Source organism: Benincasa hispida, chromosome 3 (genome assembly GCF_009727055.1).
Source record: "Benincasa hispida cultivar B227 chromosome 3, ASM972705v1, whole genome shotgun sequence".
Lineage (NCBI taxonomy): Eukaryota > Viridiplantae > Streptophyta > Magnoliopsida > Cucurbitales > Cucurbitaceae > Benincasa > Benincasa hispida.
This window is the reverse complement of record NC_052351.1, coordinates 3,480,412-3,493,502: the sequence shown is the minus strand read 5'-3', so window position 1 is coordinate 3,493,502 and position 13,091 is coordinate 3,480,412. Positions and strand designations below refer to the sequence as shown.

Below are 13,091 nucleotides of genomic sequence, written 5' to 3'. Positions count from 1 at the left end.
CATAACTCATCATAGATCGAACCATGTCTAATAGGGTTTTATTTCTCCTTTCTGATGCACCATTCTGCTGAGGTGTACCTGGGGCCGAGAGTTGTGGAACTCTATGTCCATATACTTTCCACCACGATTCGATCATAGTGTTTTTATCTTCTTACCTAACAAGTTTTCAATTTCAGCCTTATACTCCTTGAACTTTTCAAGAGCATCAGATTTATGTTGCATTAGGTATAGATACCCATATCTTGAATAATCATCTATGAAAGAGATGAAATATTCATATCCACCTCGAGCTCTAACACTCATCGGATCATAGAGGTCTGAATGTATAAGCTCCAAGGTTTCCTTGGCTCTATAACCTTTTCCAGTAAAAAGTCATTTGGTCATCTTGCCTTTAAGGCATGATTCACATACCGACAAGGACTTTTCTTCTAAACCATTTAGAACTTCTCAATCCTATTGAGGTTGATGTGACCTAACTTTAGTTGCCAAAGATGGCCGTTTTCCTTAGGAGAAACCTTTGATCTTTTTGCAGTTGTTGTTGCTCTGAACATTTCAGTATTTAGCAAGGCTTTTATGACTAACGGCCTTAGTACATACAAGTTATTTTTCATTGAACCAAAATCAATCTCCATTCTTGAAAATAAACACTTTATTCTCAGAAAATGAGATAGTATAACCTTGTTCAATCAGACAAGAATCTGAGATTAAATTCCTCTTGATATGAGGAACTACATCAACATTATCCAGTAACAGATAACATTTCTTGTCCAAAAATAAATTCAGTCTGCCTACAGCAACAACTGAAACAATCTTACCAGTATCGACTCGAAGAGTCAACTCTCTAGCTTCCAACTTTTTCCATGAACTAAATCCTTGGTAGGAAGAACTTACGTGGTTAGTAGCACCTGAATCAAGATCCAGGTAGAATCATCATTCTCTACCAAACACATCTCCAAGAAAAATAAATCACATTTACTGTCTTTAGACTCCTTCCTCTTTTAGAGAGTAATGGGATCAGTATCAAAACCTATATAAGCTCCAAGTTCCATTTCAGAGAACAATTCTCGTCGATGAACTTCTTCAGAGTCAGCAACAATTGGTTTTTCTTTTAGTCCCTTGACTTTCAAGAAAGACTGGAGGTTATCTTTAGAACTGACACTACTGGTTTCTTTGTCATCCATCCTTTTTTGCTAAAAAAGTAAGAACTTACGTTCAAACAATTCTTGCAACGAGTCCATGATCTGACGTGTAATGACTATGTTCTCAACCCTTTTGGCCAATGCATCAGGTATGCTAGACAACCATCTTAAAAGTTGAGACTGTCTCGACGTAGTGGAAGGGTTGCGAACCCATCAGAATGCTACATGGGTTTGACTGAAGCCCAAAACATCATGTTTGATGATGGAGTTGAGGATCCATTGTCTTATAAGCAAGAAATGGAGGATGCTGACAAAGATGAGTGAATTAAAGCCATGAATTAGGAAATTGAGTCTATATACTTCAATTTCGTCTGGGAACTTATGGATCAGCCTGATGGGGTAAAACCTATAGGTTGTAAGCGGATCTACAAGAAGAAAAGAGGTGTAGATGGAAAGGTGCAGACCTTTAAGGCTAGACTCGTGGCAAAGGGTTATACCCAGGTCGAGGGAGTGGACTATGAAGAAACTTTCTCACTTGTTGTCATGTTGAAGTCTATCAGGTTTCTCCTATCCATAGCCATATTTTATGATTATGAGATATGGAAAATGGACGTTAAGACTGTCTTTCTAAATGGTAATATTGAGGAGACCATCTACATGGCTCAACCAGAAGAGTTCACTGTTCCAGATCAAAAGCAAAGGGTTTGTAAGCTTAATAGGTCCATTTATGGGCTGAAACAAGCATCTAGATCTTGGAACATTAGATTTGATAGTGCGATCAAATCATTTGGCTTTGATCAGAATGTTGATGAGCCTTGTGTTTACAAAAAAATCATCAATAACTCAGTAGCTTTCCTAGTGCTGTATGTGGATGATATCCTACTCATTGGGAATGATGTAGGTTTTCGGACTGACATTAAGAAGTGGCTAGCCGCCCAATTCCAAATGAAAGATTTGGGAGAGGCACAATTTGTTCTAGGGATCCAGATCATAAAGGATTGTAAGAACAAAAGGTTGGCCTTGTCTCAGACATCGTACATTGACAAGATATTGATCATGTACTTGATGCAGAATTCCAAGAGGGGTTTATTACCCTTCAGGCATAGAATTATTTTGTCTAAGGAGCAATGTCCTAAGACATCTCAAGAGGTTAAGGAAATGAAACAGATTCCCTATGCATCAGCTGTTGGTAGCCTCATGTATGTAATGTACATTACTAGACCTGACATTTGCTATGTGGTAGGGATTGTCAGTTGATATCAGTCCAGTTCAGGATTGATCACTGGACAGAGGTCAAAACGATTCTCAAGTATCTTCGGAGAACGAGAGACTATATGCTCGTGTATGGAGATAAGGATTTGATTCTTATAGAATACATAGACTCTGACTTTCAGACTGATAGAGATTAGGGTCAGTGTTCACTTTGAATGGAGGGGTTATAGTTTGGCGAAGCATCAAGCAGGGATGCACCGTGGACTCCACTATGGAAGCCAAATACGTAGCCACTTGTGAAGCTGCTAAAGAGGCTACTTGGCTTAGGAAGTTTCTTACAGATTTGGAAGTTGTTCCAAATATATCTTTACCGATCACGCTCTATTGTGATAACAGTGGGACTGTGGCAAATTCTAAGGAACCTCATAGTCACCAAAGAGGCAAGTACATTGAATGAAAGTATCATTTTATCAAAGAGATAGTGCATTGCGGTGATGTGATAGTCACGAAGATCGCATCGGAGCATAATGTTGCTAATCCGTTTACAAAGGCTCTCACGGCTAAAGTGTTCGAGGGTCATCTGGAAAGTTTAGGTCTATGGGACATGTGGCACCTTGTCTAGAGAAAGTGGGAGATGATATTGGTGTATAAAGTATGCCCTAGTTTATTGTATATTGTATTATTTTTTATGTATTGTACATTAGTCTCCCGAGGCATTAGGATAAGTGGGAGATTGTTGGGATTGGTGTCCTAATTCTCCCGGTGGTCTCGTAGTTTGTAAACATATTGTTATTAATAAAATAAATGTTATTTTATAAGAATTTACTCAAATCTAATAAACTAAGATCTGTGGTTATTTCATGTAACTTAAGCATGTATGTGAGACATACAAGTAGATCATGCCTTAAGTAATAACCTAAATGGTCTGTAGTAGATGGATAAATGAAGGATACCTTATCCTATTGACACTATGGATATGACCTGCTTTGTAAATGTTACAAGTGTTGTAAAGTGATACAAATGGTCTGACCCTAACCATTTACGTAGAGACATGTGAGTAGGAGTATCCTATACAAAGAGTTTGTATAAGACCGGACCACGAGATGATTAGTCTCTTTATATAACATCGTTGATAATTGAGACTTACATTTCACTAAAATGACCATAGGTGATATGACCTTAATCCTGAGTGAATTGGGAACTCCTGCCTATGAAGGCGGTCCTTTGATTTGTATGGATGAGAAAGGCCAGATTGCCAACTCAACAAGCCTACCATTTTGGGGATTCATCTGATTGGGGAGTTGGAAACTCAGCTATACAAGACAGAATTCATTCCTTCCCCAATGCAGGAGTAAGTAGATAAATTACTCCCTTAAGGGCTGATTCCAGGTCTTAAACATAGTGGCCATACCCTCTTCTGGCCCAAGAGGACTTAGTCATAGTAGGACTATGACTTATTGTTCATTAGAGGAATCATTGGTACTTAAGGAGTTAGATGTAACTACACAGGGCAAAACGGTGAATTAGCCCAGTTGTACTTACGAGCGATTTGTGAAGAGTTATCGTACTGTTGATTGGTCATATGGACACAGAAATATATTTGTAGTACGAAGAGTGCAGCTGTCGGTATTTAGTGGAGTGAACAATAGTTAACGGATGGTAGATCTCGTGATTAAAGAGTTTAATAAGTTATTCACGTACCATTGGAGCTTCAAACTACAGGTCCATGAGGTCCCCTTGGTAGCTCAATGGGTTCAAGTTGAGAATCAGTTTTTGGGTTAATTTGAAGTGTTCAAATTAACAAGAGGAAATTCAATTGTATGTGATATAATTGATATGATGTATTAGATACATTAATTGGAGGAATTAATATAAATATGATTTATATTAAATACCATAAAATAGAAAAAGAACTATGGTTTATATGTTTCATATGGTGAAATATTAAAACTATAGGTTATAAATATAATATGATAAGTTGGNAAATACCATAAAATAGAAAAAGAACTATGGTTTATATGTTTCATATGGTGAAATATTAAAACTATAGGTTATAAATATAATATGATAAGTTGGTTATTATATTTATTTATAATATATTAATTATATGATAATTAATTATTCTTTTTCTCTAATAACCGAATTGAGTGGAAAGTTATTGGAAGTTTTATGGTAACCGTGAGATAAAAAGGAAAATGGTTTTCTAAAATTATGATGATTCATTCGGAATAATCTCACAAAAAGGCTTCAAGTAAAAAGATTTTACTAAGCGATGGCATCGAAAGCATGCATGATCGAGCTACGAGTTTACTCTACGCTAGTTACTCGCTTAAGTGTTGCTACACGATCGAGTAGAAAAATTCTATATGATAGGCTTCATCTTAGAAACGATTGAGTACATCGTCTATACGATAGACAGTATTCATCTCTCATTTACTCGATTGTCTACCTCCTGCTTTCCTTGATCCAAAATCATATAGAGCCCACAACTCCTGGATTCTCACACCGAGAATACCAAGGTAACACTTGTGGTGGTATTCCTATTTAGTTCAAGGATTGAATTTGACTCGATTGGTATCAAGGTTCTTTCAGACGTTCGTTGAGATCATATTCTGTTCCTTGCGTTCAAGTTCGTGTTGTGTACTAGTTGTTGAATGATTGAGGGATACTTGAAGAAGAGTTCTTCAAAGGTTCTCGTACTCTATCCTCTTGTATCTATCTTCTTGTAGCATGTTGTAATTTATAATTATGCATAATTTGTTTGTTTCCGTTTAGACTGTAATTGTTGTGTTCATTCTAAATGGATTTGAAATCCACTTCTGCTGCTCAAAGGATCTCTATTTAGATTTCCTTCACTTAGATGTAATTTATTGGTTTATGGTTAATGCAACTAATTTTGAAATAAAACATCACATATTTTATTACATAAATAAAATGTTTGTATATTACAATTACAAACTATGGGACCCTACGAGATTTGGGACATCAACCCCAACACATGGTTCCCTCAAAAAGTGTTTCAGAAACACCGTATGAGTTGTGGAGAGGACGTAAAGGTAGTTTACGTCACTTTAGAATTTGAGGATGTTCGGCATACATGTTGGTACAAACTCCAAAGAAGTTGGAACGATGTTAAAAATTATGTTTATTTGTAGGATACCCTAAAGAAATAAAATGTGGGTTATTTTATGATCCTCAAGAAGATAAGGTATTTATGTCGACATATGCTATATTCTTAGAAGAGAATCACATAAGAAATCATCAACATCGCAGTAAACTAGTATTAGATGAGATGACCAGAGAATCTACAGATAAATCAACAAGAGTTGTTGATCAAGTTGGTCCTTCAACAAGAGTTTTTGCTCCATCACATCCTTCTCATGAGATGAGAATGCCTCGACGTAGTGGGAAGGTTGTTCAACAGCCTGATCGCTTTATGGGTTTAGCAGAAACTCGTGTCATCATATCTGATGATGGCTTAGATGATCCATTAACCTTTAAACAGACAATGGAAGATGTAGATAGAGATCGAAGAATTGAAGCCATGGACCTAGAAATTGAGCCGATGTACTTCAATTTTGTCTGAGAACTTGTAGATCAATCAGATGGGGTCAAACCTATTGGTTGTAAGTGGATCTACAAGAATAATCAGACCGAAATAGTAAGGTGCAAACCTATAAAGCCAGACTCGTGACAAAAGGTTTTACCCAAAGAGAGAGGATAAACTATGAAGAAACCGTCTCTCCTGTTGTCATGATTAAATTGATTAGAATACTTTTATCCATTTTTGCGTTCTATGATTATGAAATCTGGCAAATGGATGTCAAGATAATTTTTTTAATGGTCATCTTGACTAAAGTATTTACATGTCTTAACCAAAAGGGTTTATAGAACAGAATCAAGAGTAAAAAGTTTTCAAGCTTAATAGATCCATTTATGGATTGAAACAGGCATCTTGATCCTAGAATATAAAGTTTGATACTGCGATCAAATCTTATGGCTTTGAATAGAATGTTGACGAACCTTGTGTTTGCAAGAAGATAGTCAACAAGACTGCAATTTTCTTGGTCCTTTATGATGATGATATCCTGCGCATTGGGAATGAGACAGGATTCCTTGCTGACGTAAAGAGATGACTAGCATCGCAATTTCAAATGAAAGATTTGGGAGATGCACAATATGTTCTTAGAATCCAAATTGTTCAGAATCTCAAGAATAGAATGTTAGCGTTATCTCAAGCATCTTATATTGACAAGATGTTTTCAAGATATAACATACAAAATTCCAAAAAGGGTATACTACCTTTTAGATACGAAATTCATTTTTCGACGGAATAGTTTCTTAAGACACCTCAACAAGTTGAGAAAATGAAAAGAATTCCCTATGCATCAGTAGTCAGAAGCTTGATGTATGCTATACTGTATACACGTCCCGACATATGCTTTGTCGTTGGAATCGTCAACAGGTTTCAATCCAACCCTGGACATAACCATTGGACTGCTGTTAAGAACATCCTCAAATATTTTTGGAGAATGAGGAACTATATGCTTGTGTATGGTCCTAAAGATTGGATCCTTACAGGATACACTGATCATGATTTTCATATTGATGTAGATTCTAGGAAACTACTTCAGGATCAATATTTACTTTTAACGGAGAAGCTATAGTGTGGAGAAGCATCAAACAGAGTTGTATTGCTGATTCCACGATGGAGGCTGAATATGTAATTGCATGTAAAGTAGCTAAAGAAGCAATATGGCTCAGAAAGTTCATGATAGATTTAAAAGTGGTTCCAAATATGCATCTGTCGATCACCCTATATTGTGATAACAATGGAGCAGTTGCTAACTCAAAGGAACCGATGAGCCATAAACGCGAGAAACATATCGAGAGAAAGTACCATCTCATTCATGAGATATTACACAAAGAAGACATGATAGTCACGAAAATAGACTCTGAGGATAATCTTGTTGATCCATTTACAAAGACCCTCACGGCTAAAGTGTTTGAAGGTCACCTAATTGGACTGGGACTACGAGCTTCATAAATTTAGGGCAAGTGGAAGAATGTCAAGGGTATATTGATGCCCTAGTTTATTGTATTTTCTCTTTTCTCAACATTATATATTTGTATATATTAGTAACCCACTGGAGTTTAGTCCAAGTGGGAGATTGTTGGGAATTTCCTAAAACTTGTAGTTCGTAATCATGTAAACATTTTCTATTTATCAATAAAATTATTATTGAAGATTTATTCAACAAAAGTGTTATTGAAATTGTATTATGTTATAAAATCCAATAAACGAATCCATGGTTATAATATGAATACTATAACTTTATGTAGAGACATAAAAGCGAATCAAGTTATAATATATAGCCAAAAAGGTCTATAAGTATATGGATGAAATTAGGTACCTCATCTGGGGGATACTATGGATTAGGCCTACTTTGTATACTGATACAAACGATGTGCTCTCAAAATCGTTCATGTGGAGACATGCAGTAGGGCCATCATATGCAAAAGATTTTTGCATAAGATCGGACTCAAAATAGTCACTTTTTCTTTATAACAATCGTTTATTGTTAAAATTGACTATTTCAATTCGATGACCTAGGATAACTCGATCTTAATCCTGAGCTAACTATGAAATCCTGTTTATTTGAGATTATCCTTTGATCTGCATAGGTGAGAGTAGTTCAACAACACTGCTCAACCAGCCTCCCATTTTGAGGATAAGACCGAATAGATAGCTGGGGACATAGTCTTGCAAAATGGAATTCACTCCTACTCGTTATAGGGTTAGCAGATAGGTTGTTTCCTTAAGTATTGATTCCTGGTCTTAAACAAAGGGGTTCCGCCCTCTCATGGCCAACAGGGACATTACAGTTTAAGGTTAAATCAAGTGGACATAAATATATCTACAGTGAGGAGAGTGCAACCATCGAGCTATAGTGGTATGTCTTGATGGTTAACGAATTTTGATTAACTTGGGTTAAAGAGTTTAACCGATTAATCTCAAATCGTTGGAGCTCATGATCTGTAGGTCCATAAGGTCCCTCTACTAGCTCGTAAAACATTACACCTTGGATTAGAAAATTGAGTAAATTTGAAGTGTTCAAAATTCGAAATTAAAGTTTTAAAATTGAAATGTTCAAAATCAATTTTAGGATTTGGATAATTATATTCGATATAATTAAACGTTTTAATTTATTGAAATTAAACGTAAATTAGAGAGTTTATAGTATTTAAATATTGAACACATGAATAGGATTCATGGTTGAAGTAGGTGTTTCATTATTTTAATATTTAATATTAAATTATTAATTAATTAATTAATTAATTACATTTATATAATTAATTAATTAAATAAATAAAAATTCAAATTTAGAAATTTTGTTTTTAGAAAATTTAATTTTAATTTAATTTAATTTGAAAAATGATTTTGAAAGTGGGAAAATCCAACATTTGATGTTGGTAGTGGAGTTTTCCACTTTTTGACACCTTGCCCACTCACTTAGTGCTAATTGAGGTGTCAATTGGCTGAATGTGTGAGTGCTTGCATGTTTAAGCTTGTTAAATACTTCATAATTCAGATTTTATGAAGTTCATGCAAAATTGGAAATTTGTGAAATTTGTGAAAAAAAAATTACTCTCAATCTCAAACTCTTTAAATTCCAACTTAATTAAGAGTTTCCACCACTTAATCTAAGATTGAGAATATTAGAGAAGACTCTCTTTGTAGTCCACTACTGCTTTGAGGTCAAATTCGTGGAATTCACAAGGATTTGAAGAGTTTCTACAAAGTATGAAACCCTCTTTTTTGTAAAATTGTTTTATGCATGATTTTAAACTCAAATTAAGTGTAATTAGAGTGCTTATTGATTCTGTTAGCTTTCGCATTTTGCATGTTTAATCTATCAACCATAACATAAGAATATATGCTTCTCCATTCTTAAAAAAAAAAAAAAAAACAATACAAAAAGTGAGCAGTTAGGAAAATAGGTAACTGTTAAATACTCGCTATACTCGTTACACTCGCTACTCGATGCTCGATGCTTGACATTCTCAACTCAATGCTTACTGTTTCATAGCTCTCTCCCCTCATCCTCACTCCACTGGGAGCGATTTACATATATCATTGTACACTCACAAACTCACACCCACTCGTTCTCTTTGCTACGTTCGTATGTCTCGCATATTGTCGAAAAAGTAAAAAACTGAACAGGAAAAAGCACATTTACTTACTTGTGGTGTGAGACAATATAGTGAAATGATCTCAATGCTTTTATAATTTGATATCCGTCAAGAAAAATAGGTTTTGTAAAGTGGGTTTTTTAAGGGAAAGTGATCTCGATTTTCTCTTTTGTGTTTCAATTCTGTTTGTTCTTAGTTAATAAAAAAAAATTACTTCACATTTCAAGAAATTGATTTGAAAGAATCATGTATATTGTCAGAAACTTTCTCAATTTGTATATATTCATACATGAGCATTAACTATAGAGCATGTTCCAATGACACAGAGAATTCAAAAGAATCGAGTATAAAGTAATCGAGCATCAAGTTTAATGTGGATATGATCAAGTATACACGTGTCGATTGCAGCCGTATCGAGTGACCATGAAACTGGGTATTGAGTGGTTGTGCATCGAGGAACATGTGATGAGCCATCGGGTATTGAGTGACGAGCTATCGAGGATTGGGTAAATTCGTATTGGCAGGCGCGTGGAGTGCATCTCAGGGACATTGGTAAAATCACATGTTTATAACATAAGAAGACCACTTTCCATGTGGTAATTTTTCATTTGAGCCTCCCAATTGATCATTCGTACAAAAAAAAAAAAATTGACGGCAACCATGCAAACCGGCGATGAAAGGAGGCTAGCGCGACAGGGCAGTCGACGACAAGCGTGCTTTACAAAGAGGGGGTTGGCGCTTGGGTGATTCACGAAGGAAGAAGGACAACCCTCTGTTGCTTTCTTTTCTTTTTGTTTTTTTCTTGCACGCTTTACGGAGAGCCCAAAATAATATAAACAATTTTCCTCCTCCTTAAACCCCAATTCCCAATATATCAATATGTTAATACCTTTTCTTTCTCCTTAAATTTTAATTAAATAAATAAATAAAAATCCGACTCCCAAATCTTTAATTGCCCATAAATTTAAAATGTATTATCTCCTCAAAATAAACCAATTTAATCTCTAAAATTCATTATACAATCTCAAATAATTTGAGTTAATTAAATAAAATTACCTGAAAATTTAGGATGTTACAGTGAAAATAGAGATAAAGGTGAAGATTGTGTTTCTTGGTAAAGGGTGAAAGTGTAAAAGAAACCAAACACCCCCTAAATACGAAAGCAAAGTTCTAGGTTCTTTTAGAGCCACAAGAACTCTAATTTCTTTACGAAAACTTTAGATGAACTTTTTTATCTTTAGCAATTATATGCTAACCATATTTGGAGCCAGAACTACTGAATATCAAAAGGGCAATATATTAGGTGTCATAAGTTAACAATTCAATTCTCGTATGGGCAGGTGAGGGTGAATTGAGCCACTAAAAATCTGAAAGCCTTTGTGATGATTAGGGGCCTGTCTGATCTCCTTTTCAAGTTTGGTGGTGTTTCCCCTCCTCTCCCTCTGATTGTGGAGTCTGATTGTGCGGATCTCATTTATGCCATTTCTCATATGGATATTGACCTGTTTGAACTTTTTTTTTTCCTTTTTTTTTTTTTTTTGGTGAAGGAGATAGCTCCATTGTCTTCGGTTGTTAAGGTTGAGTCTTTCTGTTGGTGCCATCATTCGGCAATTAGGGTTACTCATCGTCTCCTCCCGCGCGGCGGTTGATGGGGGTTGCTTTAGGGTTTGTTTTTGTAGATCTCTCTTCTTCTTTCTCTGAAGGTGTTGGGTGAGATTCTTTTTGTGTTCCAGATTGATTCTCCTCCGCTCTTGTCGAGGAGGTTTGTATTATGGTCTCTATTCAGTTCCTTTTATGCAATTGTTCTCTAAAAAAGAGAAAAAAAAAAAAACAAAACAAAAAAGTTAACCATTCAGTTCTTTTTTTTAATCAAAACAACTTGTGGTGCCACCCAAATGATTAATTATATATATATATTATTATAAAAGGAAGGGGTGTATGAGGCTATCAAAACTTTTGCACGAAAGAAAGGGAAAACACACATAATTTTTTATGTATTGGCAGCATGCCCTGTCTTATTCCAATTATTCGTCGGAGCGAAGCGAAATTCCCAGTCACGAGTGTTGACCATCTTGCTCGTGCTCCGTGATGATGAATAATTTTGTGACCCTATTTGTTTCAAGGGTTGAGATTGGATGCGTTAGGCATTCTAAATTCAACTCTTATTTGAAACATGTATTTAAGAAATCTTGGCATGTTACATCTTTTTCCATTTACTATTCAAACCTATGGTTTCTTTTTTTTTTTTCTAATTTAATCTAAATACACCGGACACCATTTTCGGTGACCATCACGGCCAATTCCGACAACCACTTCAGGCTAATGCCGCCGGCCGACTTCGGCACCACCTCCGACTAATTCTGGCCGCCACCTCGGACGACTGCCACCGGCCAACTCCAGTCACCACCTCAGTGACCACCACCGACCAACTCTAGCCACCACCTTGATGACCATCGTCGACCAACCTCGAGTCGCCACTAGCCACCATTGACCAACCTCTGGCAACCCCATTCCCCTCACACTGGCAAAGTTCCAGCCATCAACTCCGTTAGCCACCCTCCGACTACCACCTCCGACGACCGCCAACAACCAACTTTGAAAAACATTAATAAAAATACTCTTAGTATATAACAAACTAGACAAATTTGTATATAAAAACACTTTTAAGAAATAATTACAATACATGTATGTTTTTTTTTTTATTATTTTAATGAGTTTTAAAAGTGTAATTAAAAATGAATATTTAAAAGACATTTTTTTTCTGACATTCTAAACACGTCAGTAGACTGCTAGTTATATGTGAACTATATATGTTTGAAAGTTCTAATTAATTTAATAACATTTTAATTTTTTTGTTGGTCAATTGAACTAACTTGAAGACTTAGAATCATTATCTAGACATAAAGATTTAAAATGTTTAAAACAACTTAGCGACCAAATAAAAACTAAAACTCAAAATTTATGATATTTTATTCCTCAAATGTAATTTGTTAAGAAAAAAGTATCGTTTTTCGATCATTGAATTTAATATTAAAATATTAATTTATTTCAATTTTAAGTCAACGTATTATGGTAAAAAAATATTGATTATTTTCAAATTAGTTAAAGTGACAAAAGTCTATGGAATTTTATTTCAAAATCTAGTAAGATTAAAATATCAAATTATTAAAACAATAGATTAAATAAATTTATAATTTTAGTCAAAATCTCTATTTCAAATTAAATATATATATATATTTCTAAATTTTTTAGTTTATTTTAAAATAACTATATTAAAATAATTAAGATGACAAATTTAAACTAATCTAAAATCTAACCGGTGATTAAATTCAAGAAAATATTTTACAAACTAAATATTTATAAATCTACACTTCATTCTTAGATTACTTAAGTCTGCACTCCATAACCTCCCAACCTAATCCCTATGCTTAACATTTATAGGTTTAAAATTCCAAACTTGCATGTCAAACATCCCCTAACTGTATATAAGGATGGCCGAATAGAAAATGCATGAGTAAATAAAGGGTAAAATTGGAGCAAAATTTC

General features: G+C 34.9%; 1 long non-coding RNA gene across 1 annotated transcript; it reads right to left on the bottom strand.

Moving 5' to 3' along the window:
• Window positions 1–10,822: 10,822 nt before the first annotated feature.
• On the bottom strand, window positions 10,823–12,121 carry LOC120074419. Its single transcript, XR_005480991.1, has 2 exons — window positions 11,528–12,121; window positions 10,823–11,352 (listed from the first exon to the last, which is right to left on the bottom strand). It is a non-coding gene; the product is annotated as an uncharacterized LOC120074419 (long non-coding RNA).
• Window positions 12,122–13,091: the final 970 nt, after the last annotated feature.